At 37.3% G+C, this 18,016-nt stretch overlaps 1 protein-coding gene and 2 pseudogenes across 2 annotated transcripts in view; 1 reads left to right on the top strand and 2 right to left on the bottom strand.

Annotated features, from left to right (window-relative positions):
• SLC9A2 (solute carrier family 9 member A2) overlaps window positions 1-18,016 on the bottom strand; it is a 959,164-nt gene that overhangs the window by 384,066 nt on the left and 557,082 nt on the right. The gene's annotated exons all lie outside the window — the stretch shown is intronic.
• On the top strand, window positions 4,473-4,618 carry LOC122802963 (annotated as a pseudogene).
• On the bottom strand, window positions 4,602-4,753 carry LOC122802965 (annotated as a pseudogene).

Genomic DNA, 18,016 nt, shown 5'->3' with positions numbered 1-18,016 from the left:
AACAGACTTGATCAGTGTTTGCAACTCATTATTAGAATATTGCAGCAATCTAATTTATCCCAGCATCCAAAGGAAATCTTATCTCTTTTTTATTACTGTTTTATGCAGGTTGTACAAAAAATATTACATTTTATTTCTCACATAGCACTTTCCTTTGAAATGTTTAACTTGTTTAACTCTGTTGAGGTAGATCCTAGTTTAATTTCTAACTGAGTTTCTCATACTTACCTTCTACAGGGACCACTAATAGTTGTTAAACACTGAAAATATTTTGGAACATTTGTTTTAATTAAATGCATCGTTAATTTTATAATGCATAGCTCATTCAATGTTATGGAGCAGACTGGTTAGAATTTACATCAATGATACCTTTCAGTGTATTGCCAGTGTTAGTACAATATTTCAATTTTTTCTTTTATTTTCAGAAAATAATGTTAACCTTACCTTTTTCTGCTATCAAATGTTTTTGCCTCACTATCTCCCTCTGTCTCTAGTCATGTCCGTCAGCTAGCTCCTCATGTTTCCTAATTTTGCTCTGATTGTTTTTTTTCTTTATTGCTGCTCTTCTGTCTCTGTCATCTATTTTTCTTCTACTTTTCTGACTATTACAGTAAATGAATGCATTCTGCTATCTGTAATCACATTTTTTTACCAACACCACTACTGTATCACTCACTTTCACCATATCTGTAAACAGAAGCATAGCCAGTTCCACCAGCACCCTAGGCCATTACTACAAACCAGTGCCCAACCCCCTCAGCTCTTCAAGGGAAGAGCAAAAAAAAAGCACTTCACTGAAAATAAGATGATCTCTACACTGTAAGAGCTTAGCTTACTACAGTTAGATCTAAGCCCCCCCAGCTCTTCCATTAAAGAGCAAAAAAAAAAAAAAAAACACACATATGTTCCTTCTACTGGTATACCGATCAGGTGACCAGATGCACAACTTGCATCCCTCCCTCCTGCCCCAGCCATTCAGGTCTCATTTCTGTTCCCTGTCCAAACCTTTCTTCAACATATTTTATAAAAAAAAAAAAAAATGACTTCTTTTATACTGTATCAGTAACAAAATAAAATATGCCCGATTCAATTCACATGAAGGTTCAGACATTTATCTGATGAAGTCACTTTCTATGGGACTTAAGCACTTATCTTTGTTGGATGTTTTATATCAATAAACTGTCAGCTTCTGAACATTCGTGTGAGTTGAATCAGGCATATTTTATTTTGTTACTGGCACAGTGTGAGCTGTACTTTTTTGTTTTTCTTTTAAACTGTAGTAAACTGTTTGCTACAATTTTTACTATGCCTGAACTGAGCACTACAGCACTCATGTTGTACTTTAAAAAATACAAAAAAAAAATAATTTCTTCTTTTTAAACTGTAGCAAACTGCTGCTTGCAAGGAACATTATAGTGCTTGTGATTAAAAAAAGTATTTTTTTAAATGTAAATGTAGCAAACAATTGCTACAGTTTATACTCTGCCTACACAGAGCACTACAGTACTCAGGTTTTAGCTAGAACAAAAAAAAATATATATTTTTTTTACTTTTAAACTGTAGCAAACTGCTTGCTATAATGTAATAAGCCATTGCTACAGTTTAGATCTCACAAGGAGCTCTATACCACTTAGGATTGACCATAAATGCAACTTGGATCAGCTTATTATGCTCCCCCAACACTTTGTGCCCAAGGCAGTTGTTACTCTTGCCCCAATCTAGATATGCTACTGTTTGTAATACTTCCATTTTTTTCTGTCTATCCTTGTTACACAGTGAACCTAACCTAGTCAGTCTCTATTACTATAGTTGACTATTTATTTATTTGTCATTGGTTAACTACATTGGAGAACTGGTGTACTGACCCTTTTCAGCCATGACCTGGGCTCAAAGAGCAGAGAGGACATAACTAATAATGGAGTATGGTAAAAGCAGAGAAGGTTACAGTGTTGCAGTACATTACAATTTTGTATACATAGTGGCAGGCATTGGATACAGTAATGATATACTTTACATTAGTTACAAGTTGTGATTATTTACATTATTTATGTGATTTGACAAGTTCTACAATAATGTGTACATTACTGCAGTCTCTGTAAAAATCCACACGCAAGAAGGTGATTGTACATATATGGACAGTGCTCAGTAGTAGATTGGATCGGGAGTTTCATGCCTGGTGTTTCATTAGAGAATAGTATAGAAAAAAAAGTTGGGAAAGATTTCAGATTTGATTCAATGCAGGAGAGGTGAAGAATTTGCTAATAATGAAGTCACTGTCTTCACAAATAGCAGAAATTGAGGAATCTTCTTTTATTTGTGGAGAATAATGTTCATTCAGAAAAGCCCATGGCAACATCAGTCATTGTTATATAACGATTACTTCAGAATTTTAACTGTAAAAACTTAAAACATAATCCCTATGTGAGACAGAAAGAATGCTAGAAAGATATTTTGAGCCAGAGCACTGTGAAGACATGGAAGGAAATAAAACATATATGTCAGGTGAGAAGCAGCTCTGGACTTACAGTATGATTCAAATTACATTGGCACTTATAATAGTTTAAGTCACGGCTGCAGAAGAAGTCTATAATCTTAGAAAACATGATACAGGAATGAACTGAGAAATGAATATCTGTTTATACGTTTACATGTATGAATGTATAATTCTTGCCATACCTAGCTTGATTAGATATGATAGAGAACCTCTGTTCTACAGCAAGAAGGATCTTTTACTATCTAGGAGTTCTCAATCTTCTCTTAAGCATCCATACATCTGTTTTTATGCTAGAAAGATGAAATACATGATTTTCTTATTCAAATGGACCTTGATGGAGAAGTATACACATTTATATTACCACTAGACATATATGACTACTACAGGCAGTCCCTGGGTTAAGGACGAGATCCATTTTTTAATCTGTCCTTAAGTCAAATTTGTATGTAATTCAAAACATGTACATATGGTTCTTATTAAATTTCACTTAGGCAAATGTTTGCCTCAGACTAGTATTTATTTTATTTTTTATTTGCATATAAAAGCACTTTAAAAACACTTCCAAACAATCAAAAAAAAATCTTAAACATAATACTGTATACTGTAGCTATGCTTCCTTGCTTCCTATGAGTTATGCTTCCTTACTTCCTATCAACAAAGCTGGTTTAAGGTATCTTGTTATTAAATGCAGTGTTTATGAGGACTTTTTCATTCTCACACAACCATACCTCTCAGCTGTACAGACTTTTGCAGAATGTCCAGATTTTGGCCTCCTATTTTTGGTCTGTTTTTCATATACTTCTGGTTTTCTGGCAAATTAGTGGTAAATCATTACATATCGCACTTAGAAAATAATGACATTTGAGTTCCAGACTTCATATCTGTCAGAAAATTCATGCTAATGCAAAACCTGTTATTCTATCAACTTTCTAAGTTTGTGATAGTTGTTGTTGGTCTTTCAGCTTTTTCCCGGTTAGGGGTCGCCACAGCGGAACTCCGGTCTGCTAATGATTGGCAGTAGCTTTTCACAAATGCCGAGGTGCCAGCTCGACATTCAACCTTCAATGAAGGCACGCCAATTTACGCATGTCTTTTGAATGCCTACCCAACTGTGGGGAGGACATGCAGACTCCACACAGAAGGCACTCCCTGCACTCCAGCCGAGAATCGAACGGGTTGAACCTCTTGCTGTGAGGTAACAACCCTACCGCTACACCACCGCGGATGTTCTAAGTTTGTGACAGTAATATTTCAAAATTGTCCCTATTTTTGGGCGTTTGTCCCAATTTTATTTATAGCTTTGTCCAGATTTTTTACTCTAAGAGGCTGAGAGGTATGATGACAGACATTTGAGTTTCAGAATTCATACTCTTCAGAAAATTCATGCTAACGCAAAACCTGTTATTCTATCAACTTTCTAAGTTTGTAAGAGCAATATTTATTAAAATTGTCCCTATTTTGGGGTATTTGTCCCACTTTCATATATGGCTTTGTCCAAATATTTTGCTCTAAAAGGTTTAGGAGTATGACACCCACCCACACACATATTCACACCCCCCACACACACAGACTCTTAACCTTACTTTACCTATTCCATAATTAATGCCTCCCTTATGCAACCACCCACCTGTTAACTGCTGCCAGAGGAGCGTTCGCTGCCTTTCACTCTTCACTCTGTCTCTCATACACACAGTCATTTCCTCATCCATACATGCATTTACTCACACATCCATGTGCAGATAAGACACCAAAATGAAGTTTTTTTTCCCCTTTCTTAACTGGAGTATGACTCTTACCAGTTATAATGCAGCACCGCTGGGCAAATGTACTGCATAGCATGATGCAAGACCCTTGCAATGTATACTGAGCGTATTACAGTAACAAGTTAATTCCACATTGATGTCCCTTTTGCACAGCACGGACATCAATATTCATGATGGCAGATACATGAATATTTTGAATAAATGAATAATGAATAATACTTACCTGGCAGGGGGAATACCACGATCAAGAAAGTGGTTTCCCCATGGTGAGGCTCTTCCATTGCACACTTCGGTTGGGTTGACCCCTGTGATTTCCCCAAATGTGGGAAACTCAACTGCATAATTTATGGTACCATATATACCATAAATTATGCAGCTGAGTTTCCCATATTTGGGGAAATCACAGGGGTCAACCCAACCGAAGTGTGCAATGGAAGAGCCTCACCGTGGGAAAACCACCTTCTTGATCGTGGTATTCCCCCTGTCAGGTAAGTATTATCCAACCACTACCTTTCTTTCCACTCCACTAACTACCTTGATTATAGCAAGCTCAGATGCTCATAAGCCTAGTACTTATTATACAGCAGGAACTTCTCATTGTAACATTTGTTAATGTCTGTTATGTACTTCACAGATAAAGATTCTAGTTGTCTACTGATGTACTATGTTCTTCATCTGTAAATATGTTGTAAGTAATTACTATGTTAAATTGTTAATCACTATGTAATCCAATGTAACTACTGTCTGTTTATTTTACTGTGGAGCTTTTCTCCCCGGGCCACCGCTGAAAATGGACCTACGTCCAGTCGGACACTCCCGGTCAACAAATTTAAATAAAATAAATAAATAAAAATAAAATATGTAGCTGAGACCTTGGTTTAATATCTTATCTGAAGGACAGTACCTCATTAGTGCAGCATATTCCCCCAGTGCTGCACTAAAATGCCAATATTAGAAATCTAACACAAGTATACGTGGTGTAAGAATAAAACCCACAGATTTCTGATCTTCAGAAATCAAAGGTAAGTGTGATATCATTGAATCCCAAACATGGTGTTAAATAATACAGTAACTCAAGTAAGTGTGTGTGTGTGTGTGTGTGTGTGTGTGTGTGTGTGTGTGTGTGTGTGTGTGTGTGTGTGTGTGTTGCGTGCGCACGTGCGCGCGCGCGCGTGTGTGTGTGTGTGTGTGTGTATGTGTGTGTATGCATGCGTGTGTGTGTGAGCATGTGAGCATGTGTGTGTCTATGTGTGTGCATGTGTATGCTTATTTGTTTGAGGTGAGTGTGCATATGTGTATTTGTTTAGATCTGTTTGCAGAATTTTTTTTTTTTTGGTGAAACATCATTGTCTCACAGCAGGATGGAAGGACATGCTTGGAAAAAATGATTATAATGTTCCATGATTTAGATTGTACTGTAGACTCATTTCAAGGGGAGGGATACATGGTTTATGCAGTACTGACTACAAAGAAAAATAAGTAATGGCTCAGAAGGGAAGTGCTACTGAATGAAATTAAAAGCAGTGATGCATATTTAATGGAATGTATAGTGTGTGTTCATAGGTTCATAGGTATACACTAGACTGATGACCAAAAAGGACCTTACATACCTATCCAAGCTTCTCACATGTATCCGGCAAGTGTTCTTGGTGCCCCAGAGGTTATTTTAGGGGCATATTGTAATAGTTATATGTAAATTAGAGCATTGTTGGTCAGGCATTTACAGGAAGTCTCCATCCATTAGGGACATGGGTTCCAGACCAGGGGTGAGTTTCTGATTTCACACCCACTGGTCCAGTTTATGATTGAATATGGTTAGGGAAGAGCTCTACTAAACCTCAATGGGAAGTCTGTTCCACAGAGGGACTATTCTCTGAGATACATAACTGTTCCTCTACAAGTCCTATTTATGCCTCAGGCAAGGGTTAATTCTCTGGATTGAGTAGTAGTTTTGATGCATTTGATGTATCTGTTTTGCAGATATGCAAAAGGTCCATCAGAATGGGATCCTAGGATGTCTTATATATCAGGCATAGATCTCCCCTCAATAATCTGTAGGAGATAGAGTATAGGGATAGGGCTTTAAGGTTATTTACTCCCCGTATTCTTTTTGTGAGGAAATTCCCTAGCTGTTGCATTTGTTGCATGTGCCAGGTCATGTACAGGCTGAAGGTGGCACTGTACTCAATTATGGGTCTGATGAGGGCTGAATACAATGGAATGATGACTTCCTTGAACCTAGATGCCATACCCTTGTTTATAAGTTGAGCAACATAAAATGATCCCCTTACTATCATAGAAACATGTTGGTCAAAAGTAAATTTATTGTCTTCATATGTACTCTTATCCCTGACTACTGTGTCAACTCTTAGGGGTGTGTCATCAATGAGATATTTTTGTGGGCTAGCTAACTTTCCAAAGGGTACTACTATGTATTTCTTGGCTACAAGTTTCAAACCATTGTTCTGGCACTATTTATTTGTCTGTGTTACCTCTTCCTGGTGGATGGTAGTGTCTTAGGGGGATTCTATGACTGATGCTAGTTTGCAATCATTACAAAACTTGGTTACCCAGAAGCCATTAAAGCTGGTCTTGATTTTTGAGAATTAGATGCCAAAAAGGAGCAGATCTAGCACAGTACTCTGTGGTACCCTGCTAGTAACTGGTCTCTTTATTGAGGTGGACTCCCCCAGCCTAACTTCTTGGATCCTATTTGAGAACCATCTGGCTATCCAGTATGTAACACAAGGGTTTTTGCATAATTCTGTGAGTTTGTTTATAATGGCCAAGTGGGGTATTGTGTTGAATTCCTTGGCCAGATCAAGGTAGTCACTATACACTATTTTGTCTGCATCCATTGCCTTGGTGATTTTCTCAAAGAAGTCTACTAGTTTGAGAAGCATGAGCTTCCCTTGACAAAACCAGACTGGATTGGGCCCAATGTCTGAAGGTTTCCTATTTCATTAGTTATCATTTCCCCTGACAATTCTTTCCATGGCTTTGCATATGAGATAAGCCATTTCTGGGATCCATAGATGGCCCACTCTTGTGCAGGAGATGGCTGTTGTGATTCTTCATTCATGTGTCACAAAGCCTGACTAGAGACTGTGGTTGAAACATAACTGCAGTGGTGCTGATAGGTCAAGTTTCATGTTATTAGTAGGTATCCTGGAATATTAACAGGCCCCATCGATGCAGTGTTCATGGCCTTGGAGAGTGCATTTAGGACATGCTCACTAGTAATACTTGGGCTGGGGTTATGTTTGATGGCATTTCATGAAGGGTGGCCAGTGGGGACAGTGGATAAATCTGGAGCTCACCCTGTCAGCTAGTACATTTCCTATATCTTCTGGCTCCATACAGGTGGCTTCATTTATGGCTCCCTATTGAAATGTCAGCACTGAAAAAAAAAAAAAGCCCAAAAGCCCAGGAAAAGTGCAAATATTGAAGATCACTCTTCTCGTTTAATTTTTTTTTTGCAGGGGTAAGCCTCCCTGCACCCCCCATGTGTGGGAGGCAAGCCCCCCCCCCAACAAAACTAATATATACCAAATCTGAGATCACCATACTTATGACGAAAAGGGAATATTCTAAGAAATGGCCATCTCAGAACAAGTATACTGTATGTAAGTCCGTTTGTCTGCCATTCAGTCTCCATATTTCGGGACTCTCTCTAAATGATCCTGATATTTTAAATGGTTACCTTCATTTACTATTTGTTCTGTACATTGTTATGCACTGCCTTTGAGGTTATAGACATAGCTAAAGAAAGCCTTATGGTTGTCTCTGTCTTGGGAGTCTACTCTTATTTCAAAATTGGCTTTGGTATACTTGATTTGCCCTCTGAGTTGTTTGTTTAGATTGATAGAGGAGTTTCTGTCCTACTGGGCATTGCATTTCATTCCTTCTTCCGCAATATTCTTCTTTTTTCTGTGTAACCTATTTATGTTGGAATTCTAATTTTTGGAGTTTGTTCTGAGCTTATTCCTGGTGGGCACAGCTGCCTGAATGCTTCTGTTAACATAATTGTACACAGTTTCTGTGAACAATGTGGCATAGGCAGCTATGATCTCAGGATTTGGTGGTACTTGAAATTTTTCCAGGTTACCACTTAATAATAGGAATTTTGCCTTAGAATAGTTCCTAACTGTTATACAGGTACCTGGAGTCATGGGTTTTAGTTTTATATCAAAGGAGTTGGCTTTGTTGCCTGACCTTTGCAGACAGGATGTTACACTATGGGGTGTGCATTCCCCATGTTTATGAGGACCACGTCCAGTATGTTTGCTCCCTTACTGAGAGTATGGACTACCTGATCCAGGGTCTGAGAGCATCATAATATGATGGAACCTAGCACCTGAGAGGTAGCTGACCATAATTCTTTCCTTGTTTAGCATGGTGATCAGGACATCAGTATGCCTCACTATGGAATCTCCTATGACCAGAAGATTGGGTTGTGTAGTGGTATGACTTTTTGGCTTAGAGGTTAAGACACCATGGGTTGTGGTAGTATGTGCCTCATTGGATGTTTTTGTAGAATGCTCTTGAAGTTATTGAGGACTTTTTTATGTGTGCAGTGTCTGGTTTTGGAAGGTTACATTTAAAAGTCTCAGTGTATGTGTCTCTATGTGACTGGTCTGTACGGTCCTATATGCGGACTTGCTTGTGGTAGTGACCACATGTTAGGCAGTGTAAGTGCTTGTAGGTTTCAGCTTTGTCTCCAATGATGTTATGTAACTACAACTCTTGCATACCTTATTCATGTGTTTGAGGATTAGGTGGTCAAGAGTGAACATGAGGCAATTGCTGCATTGCCTCAGGATGTTCATGTCTACCAGGCTAGCTGTGCAGAAAGCAGGGAAGTACATGTCTGTCACTTTGGATCCTTTACTTTACTTATCCTACAGGGGATAGTACAAAAGAGGTTCACAACTAATTTGTTTGGTTGCCTTAGGTGTCAAGATACTATTAAGACTGTATAAATCTGCTGTGGTCAAGCTCCAGAGGGATAGAATGCAAAGTAGCTACTCAGTGTGGAAACTATCTGCTCAATGTGCATCTAGGGATTTAGAAAAATAGAGACGCAGTTGTACAGGAAAAAATGTAATTCTAGGTGTGTACAGCTGTACAGAGAACTGCTAAAACCAGCTGCCCAGAGTTAAGCTTCTTGCAAATGTGATGCCTTCATAAAGCCTCAAAACAATCAGTAAAATAGTAAAATGGCTGGATGATACTAGAGTCACTCACAGTTCTCTATACTCAGTGGCATGATCACCAAGCATGTTTTAGCCCTGCAGAAGTGATTAATATCCTGACATTTGTAGTGTATACTAAGTGAGTAGTATGGTATGAGCTAGACAATAAACTAAAGCTTTAAGATTGCAATGGAAGGGCCTTCCCAGCTGAACTTTCAGTGTGCAGTAGAATGACCTGATGAGATGAGACCTAGAGGAGTGTCCAAAGTATACCTCTCAACCTGGAAACATCAAAAACCTGGACAAGGCCCATGAAAAATAGGTACAAATCTGTACGCTGATTAACGTAACATTTGCATACATAATTAAGTAACCCCACCCACTCCAATGGAATTGTGGGATACAAACTTTTAAACGCAAACTGAAGAACAGACAACCAAAATATGGCACCAGAGTCCTCCTGCAGCCATTCCAATGACCCATTACCTGGCTATTTCACCCCATTTACCATAAACACTAATGTGTGCATACTGCTTTACTTCTACAATGATTAGTTTGATTTTATTTTTACATTTTATAGCACAATGCAGAAAGACTAATAGACACCTGCTAAACAAAGCAACACTGTCTCACCATGAAAATAGACTTGGCATTAAAACTTCTCTGCCCTTGAAACTCGCCCTTGAAACTCACTTTCATTGAAACAGCATTGAAACCCACACCACATTCAAAGAAAATGCATCTGGCCAGTGGTAGATAAAGATTACCTTTGTGCTGTCTTCAAATCATAGACCCCTGACTTGCACACAAAACAAGAAACATACATGCATTCTTTGATACACCTTCCTGACTTTTCCAAAAGGTAAAAACACAAACGTGAAACCAAACAAATACCTTCCGAAAGCTGCTGATGAATATTAAAAATCCTTTAATGGATGAATGTCCAAAATACAACCATCATAAAAACACTGTTGAGCGCTTTCGTACACCCTCTTAGGTGAACTTTTTCAGAACAATTAAAAACAATTCAGATGCACTTAAATACCTACACAACATGTTGCCAATTAAACAATTACAAAATCTTTTAAAATTAAAGGGACATACTTCCCCCCTTTATAATACATAATGTTTCATCTTTAACAAAGATACAATAGAGCAACTGGCATTTAAACCAGGATATACTGTTGCTCTTAAACTAATTTGCCATCTAGTTTCCTTAAGATTTAAATTATCATTTGTTACTTTGCCCTGCATATCCTTTTGTATAGAATCCAATACAAAAAAATTGAATCCATGTATATTATTTTTTTGTATATGTCTATATAGGGCATTTGTGGATGCCTCTAGTCTGATGTCTCTCATATGATCATAAATCCGATCCTTCAACCTCCTAGAGGTCTTCCCAATGTAAAAACATGAACATTGTTGGCATATAGCAACATATACTACATTCACTGAGTTACAATTATAATGGGATCTAGCAGTATATGTATATTTGTGAATTGTTACCTGATTATTCACTAATATGTGTGTGCAAAACTTACATGCCCCACATTTGAATGTGCCAGTCCTTTTATTTTGGTTGGCCTGAGAGGTAATAGTGGCCCATTCCAATATTTGCTTAAAGGTGATGTCTTTTTTGTATATCACCTTGGGTGCTGTTCCTATTTTTTCCACTATATTTGGTTCAGATAAAATCAACCACCAATTTTTAAAAATGACATTAGTGATATACCTAACATCCAAACTGTAAGTGGTAATAAAGGCTCTATTATATCCCTCTTGTTCATGTTGCCTTATAATATTCACCGTCCCACCATGTAGGAGGATTGGTTGAATTATCCCCATTTTTCTTTTTCTTTGGACTTCTCCTAGGATATCATAGATGGAACCTTCCAGATAGCCTCTCATTAAAAACATATTTATCACTTTCCGACACTCATCTGTAAAATTCCTTTCATTAGATATCATCCTGGCCAGTCTAACAAACTGGCCTTTTACAACAGCTTTTTTCTGATGTGTGGGATGGTTACTGGTGTAATGTAAATATGTGTTAGAAAACATAGGTTTTCTGTAAATGTTGGACTCATATTGGCCTTCAGTGTAATTTTTGCTCACTTCCACATCTAAAAACACAATTTTGTGCTGGTCAACATTATAAGAAAATTGTAAAAAAGGAACTGTATCATTCACATAATTCAAAAACTAATTTAACTCATCCATAGTACCATTCCACACCAGAAACAGGTCATCCAAGAATCTTACATAGATACTACATTTGGCAAAAAATGGGCTAGTTTTATTCTTTATTCCCATTCTGCCATAATATAGTTAGCAAACATGGGGGTACATGATGCCCCCATGGCGACCCAAGTGCTTTGTCTAAAATACTGTCCCTCAAAATATAAAAAATTATTTTTAAGGACAATTTCCATAAAGGTACTCATAGTAGTCACATCACACTTATGTGTAGCTCTGCTTTTATATAGTTGCTCTTCAAACCATTCTATACCAACTACATGTGGAATACAGAAAATAAATCATGCACATCTAATGTGACTAAATCTGCCTCCTTATTAAACTCAAGATTCCCTAATAACTTTAAAAAATGCCAGGAATCCTTACATATTTGTTCAATCTTATTTTTCCCAGACTGTAATTTTTTGTCCAAGTATTTAGCCATAAAGTACGTCTTAGACTTCTTCGTATCCACTATTGGGCGAAATGGAGGGTTATATAAGTCCTTGTGTATTTTAGGAACTCCAAAAATACTTGCAATTACCAGTTGATCATTATGCATGAAGTCATAATCAGCCTGGGTTAATGTCCCATCTAATAACATATCCATCAAATGGGCATCGATTTTACTATGTGCAATCGCTATCTCATTTCTGGACACAATTTCATAAACATCAGTCATTAATAGTTCATGCATTTTAGCTGTTTAATCAATCCTATTCATTACAACTAGACCACCCCCCCTTATCAGGCTTCATTACTCTTATATTCTGGTCACCTGTAATTTCTTTTAATAATCTCTCCTCATTTGTGGACATATTAGATATATATTGTAATGTATTGAACTCAATATTTCTAATGTCGTTTTCGCAACTTTTTTCAAAAATTGTTAGAGTAGGGTGGGTTGGTGGATTAAACAAGCTAGGTCTACGCGAAACATCCCCTTGCTATAACATTTGAAGCATTATTAAACCACATTGCTAAATTAAGCCTTTAATTAAGCCCACAAAGATATGTATATTAAAACTAGCCAATTTTTTGCCAAATGTAGTATCTATGTAAGATTCTTGGATGACCTGTTTCTGGTGTGGAATGGTACTATGGATGAGTTAAATCAGTTTTTGAATTATGTGAATGATACAGTTCCTTTTTTACAATTTTCTTATAATGTTGACCAGCACAAAATTGTGTTTTTAGATGTGGAAGTGAGCAAAAATTACACTGAAGGCCGATATGAGTCCAACATTTACAGAAAACCTACTTTTTCTAATACATATTTACATTACACCAGTAACCATCCCACACATCAGAAAAAAGCTGTTGTAAAAGGCCAGTTTGTTAGACTGGCCAGGATGATATCTAATGAGAGGAATTTTACAGATGAGTGTTGGAAAGTGATAAATATGTTTTTAATGAGAGGCTATCTGGAAGGTTCCGTCTATGATATCCTAGGAGAACTCCAAAGAAAAAAAAAATGGGGATAAGTCAACCAATCCTCCTACATGGTGGGACGGTGAATATTATAAGGCAACATGAACAAGAGGGATATAATAGAGCATTTATCACCACTTACAGTTTGGATGCTAGGAATATAACTGATGTAATTTTTAAAAATTGGTGGTTGATTTTTTCTGAACCAAATATAGTGGAAAAAATAGGAACAGCACCCAAGGTGATATACAAAAAAGACATCACCTTTAAGCAAATATTGGAATGGGCCACTATTACCTCTCAGTCCAACCAAAATAAAAGGAATGGCACATTCAGATGTGGGGCATGTAAGTTTTGCACACACATATTAGTGAATAATCAGGTAACAATTCACAAATATACATGTACTGCTAGATCCCATTATAATTGTAACTCAGTGAATGTAGCATATGTTGCTATATGCCAACAATGTTCATGTTTTTATGTTGGAAAGACCTCTAGAAGGTTGAGGGATTGGATTTACGATCATATGAGAGACATCAGACTAGAGTCATCCACAAATGCCCTATATAGACATATACAAAAAAATAATACACATGGATTCAAATTTTTTGTATTGGATTCTATACAAAAAGATATGCAGGGCAAAGTAACAAGTGATAATTTAAATCTTAAGGAAACTAGATAGCAAATTAGTTTAAGAGCAACAGTATATCCTGGTTTAAATGACAGTTGCTCTATTGTACCTTCGTTAAAGATGAAACTTTATGTATTATAAAGGGGGGAAGTATGTCCCTTTAATTTTAAAAGATTTTGTAATTGTTTAATTGGCAATATGTTGTGTAGGTATTTAAGTGCATCTGAATTGTTTTTAATTGTTCTGAAGAAGTTCACCTAAGAGGGTGTACGAAAGCGCTCAACAGTGTTTTTATGGTGGTTGTATTTTGGACATTCATCCATTAAAGGATTTTTAATATTCATCAGCAGCCTTTGGAATGTATTTGTTTGGTTTTACCTTCCTGACTTTATTAAATTATATTCCTCTGTATATACTATATGTATAATCCAGCACACTTGTTAGACTTAAGTTAGAGCGCATTTTAAAATATATTGTTTGAACATTCTTCCTGTAGGCAATGAAACAAATGCATGAACCAAAAATGACAAAACTGCCCAATTCAGAACATTTCCATTATAAAAGTCTACTTCCACACACAATATATATGTGTGTGTGTGTGTGTGTGTGTGTGTATATATATATATATATATATATATATATATATATATATATATATATATATATATATATATATATATATATATATATATATATATATATAAAATACAATGACAGTAGTGTAAGCCATAGGCATCTTGCACAGTTTTTTTTTTTTTGGGGGGGGGGGCAAAAGGTAAAAAAACAGGGCCACATTTTAAACATTGCTTGTATAATTTTGGAAAGTTGCTAGAATAAAATTCTGTGTTACCACCATGCATTTCACTGCCCTTCTTGAACCCAGGACCCTGTGCACTATAGCCAGAGCAACATACCACTATGCCAAATCAGCAGTTTGTGGAAAGGCAGGAGCACTTGATCTTAAATGGCCATCATTTAGTTTATTCAGTTCTCACTTTTCACCATTGCTCTCAATGTCTTATCACAAAAAAACTGGACAAAGCCAATAACGGGGAAATGCAGCCCCAAAATAGGGACAAATTTCAAATGCTGATCTTATAAACTTAGAAAATTGCTAGAATAAAGGTTTGGTGTTACTATTTATTTTCTGAAGAATATGAAGTCTGAAATTCAAATCCCTGTCATTATTTAGTGAATTCAGTCCTTCAGTGATTTGCCATTGCCACAAATATCCTAAAAAAAACACAGATTTAATGAGGAATAGATCAAAAATATGAGGCATAAATTCACAAGTGGTGGTGGCTAGGGGCTTTAGGCTCTTTTTACCTGTACCCAAGGTACAGGGTTTGGGCCTGAGTACCTCTAGCCACCAGGTTAACACATAATTTAACATTCTCAGATGAACAGTTGTAAACAATCTTAACAGTCAAGGAGGGCCTTAACACCTAAGAAGATATTAACAGTATTAACAAAACTGCACAGGTATGTCACAACTTAAGGCTGACATCACCACAGCCCCTACCTCAGCTATACCACAGTCATGAGCATAGGACAGGAGCATAATAATGGCACACAACATTCACACATTTTAAGTTAATACCTTATTCTCTTAGTACTACCTTGTCCTGCCTTGTTCTTAACACAACACTATGGACTGGCCATTACTACAATCATCACATTTTCTTTTAGCAAAAATTATCTTTCAAAGATTTCATGTTAAGACAGACTAATAAATTATAACTTGAACAAAAAAAATAGTCAAATCCAGAGAAGTAAAACATCTCGTTTTATTGTGATTTCGCACATGCAAGTCAGAGTAGTTAACCTAAGCTAATGCCTTTTTCCCTGCCAGATGAATACAGACCATAAAGTATCAATGCAGGAAGAAATTTTAGTTTCATGGCTTTCCAACACATGATTTTGTGAAGTTTAAGTCTCTCTCCTCTCTCTCTTACACACACACACACACACACACACACACACACTTAACTAGAAGACAATTAATTCATGTTAGAAAGCAAGTTCGAAAGATACTCCAACAACTTAATGTGCTCACAGCCCCAGAAGACAATTTCCCACACTCCAATATGAAAGTAGTTTAATAAATACCTGAAAGCAGTCGTTTCCAGCAGAAAAGCAAGTTTGGCTCCAATATGAAAGCAATTAAAAAAAATACCTGAAACTAGTTGTTTCCAGCAGAAAAGCAAGTTCAGTGCAAAAAAATACCTGAAAGCAGTCGTTTCCTTCCCTCAGCAAGTTAGGATCTAAAAGGCATTTCCTTCAGTGTCCGGATGTCCCACAAGTATATACCTGAGGCTCCAATAAGTTGAAAGTTCACAACAAAAGAAAGAAAAGCAGATGTTTCTGCGGGTTCATGCACCTAGGCAGTGAGACATTTTCCTGTGGTACATTTGACTGGGGACACATGGCTGAAGTGACATTCAGCTGCAGAGAAATATGGCTGTTTGCAAATTCCCTGTTGGCAAAGAAAAGCATACCCTGCCATGCTCACAGCTTTAATAACCAGCTGAATGGTGGCAGAAGAAGTAATGAGTGTTGTGCTCAGTGTACAGTACATACTTATGTAACTACAACATATAGAAGTGTGCTACAGCATGGAGGAAATCCTGCAGGATACTATAGTCAAATTTATGCTCTAGTATGTGTTTTAGGTAATGTTCCCCAGACACTGTGAAGGGGGTAGTTGTGCTCACACTCCAATTATAAAGGCACTGCCCATTGTGCACTGCATTTTTACTGCCGCTGACATGCCCTCTGGTCAGCCTGATGCTGATGCCTGCCATATTGCCTGCTGTCTCATGTTCCCTTGGGGATCATGGACATTGTTTTCCCCTTGTGCATTTGGTTAATGAAGTTGTGGGCATGGCAGCATATGCTTCTCTTTGCCCACAGGGAATTTGCAAACAGCCATATTTCTCTGCAGCTGAATGTCACTTCAGCCATGTGTCCCCAGTCAAATATACCACAGGGAAATGTCTCGCTGCCTAGGCGCCTGAACCCGTTTCTGCACTCACAGCTAGCCCGTGAGCTCAGTTCCGACAGGCTGATGGAGCTGACTTCATCGCGCACGTGATGACATCAGCTCCAAAGTGTGAAAAAAAAAATTGGGAATGAAGGGGTGCCACTCGGTAATCGTGGCACCCCCATTATTTGAACCCCAAAACTCGGCAAAAAAACGGAGGCAGACCACACCAGCTAAATACTGTAGTGTTGTGTCTTTCGGCTTTTCTCAGTTAGGGATCGCCACAGCGGAACTCCGGTCCGCTAATGATTGGCAGTAGATTTTTACATGCCGAGTTGCCGGCCCTGACTCACAACCTTCAACGAAGGTACGCCCATTCATACATGTCTCCACACAGAAGACGCTCTAGCTGAGAATCGAACAGGACAACGTCTTACTGTAAGGTGACAACGCTACCGCAGCACCCCCACCACAGTACTTCAGCTAAATAATAATGCATCTAAATAGTTGAAGCTAAATAAGAAATTATATTTCTCAGTAATTTCCCATTAATTAGCTAGACTAGATTCCTTTTCAATCAGAGGATGAAAAATGAATTATTTTCTGAATGATCCTAACCAAGAACTTTTAAAATTCCAAGAAAAAAGCTCTGAGGTAGAACAAAATTAAAAATAAAACATACTATATATAAGGGAAAAACACTGCAAGTATACAAACTTTAAATTACTCAATCCAATCCAAAATCAAATGTTGTCAAACAACAGTAGAGGCACACAGCACTTCAGCTAATAAAATGTGTGACTTATTGTGTGGCATTTGCTGAAACATCAAATGCAGTGAGTTATTATAACATCTCGAATACCTTGTTTTATACACACACACACACACACACACACACACATATATATATATATATATATATATATATATATATATATATATATATATATATATATATGTATGACATATACCATGGCAAGAAGTAGGTTAAAAAATGAAAAAGACAAAAGACAGCCAGTTACACAGCTCCCAGGATAAAAAAGTGGCCAGTCCTGGTAGGTGCACTGGTGCCAGGACCATAAACAAATGACAGCGTAAAATCTGGAAGATACAGAAACATTCCTACAATGGGGCAAGGCCAGTCTTTGCTGATGCCTGAATAGGAACAGGCGAAAGTGCTTAGTTTGAGGTGCTTTTAGCATTTATTTTATTTTATCTTGTGGATTTTTAATAAAGGACTGCCTTGCTGTGGAACACGTTGGTTTGATTTTTGCA

The sequence above is a fragment of the Protopterus annectens genome, chromosome 5.part0, assembly GCF_019279795.1.
Source record: "Protopterus annectens isolate FY-2018-M chromosome 5.part0, PAN1.0, whole genome shotgun sequence".
Lineage (NCBI taxonomy): Eukaryota > Metazoa > Chordata > Ceratodontiformes > Protopteridae > Protopterus > Protopterus annectens.
Note: the sequence above shows the minus strand (reverse complement) of the source record. Positions and strands in the feature narration are given on the sequence as shown.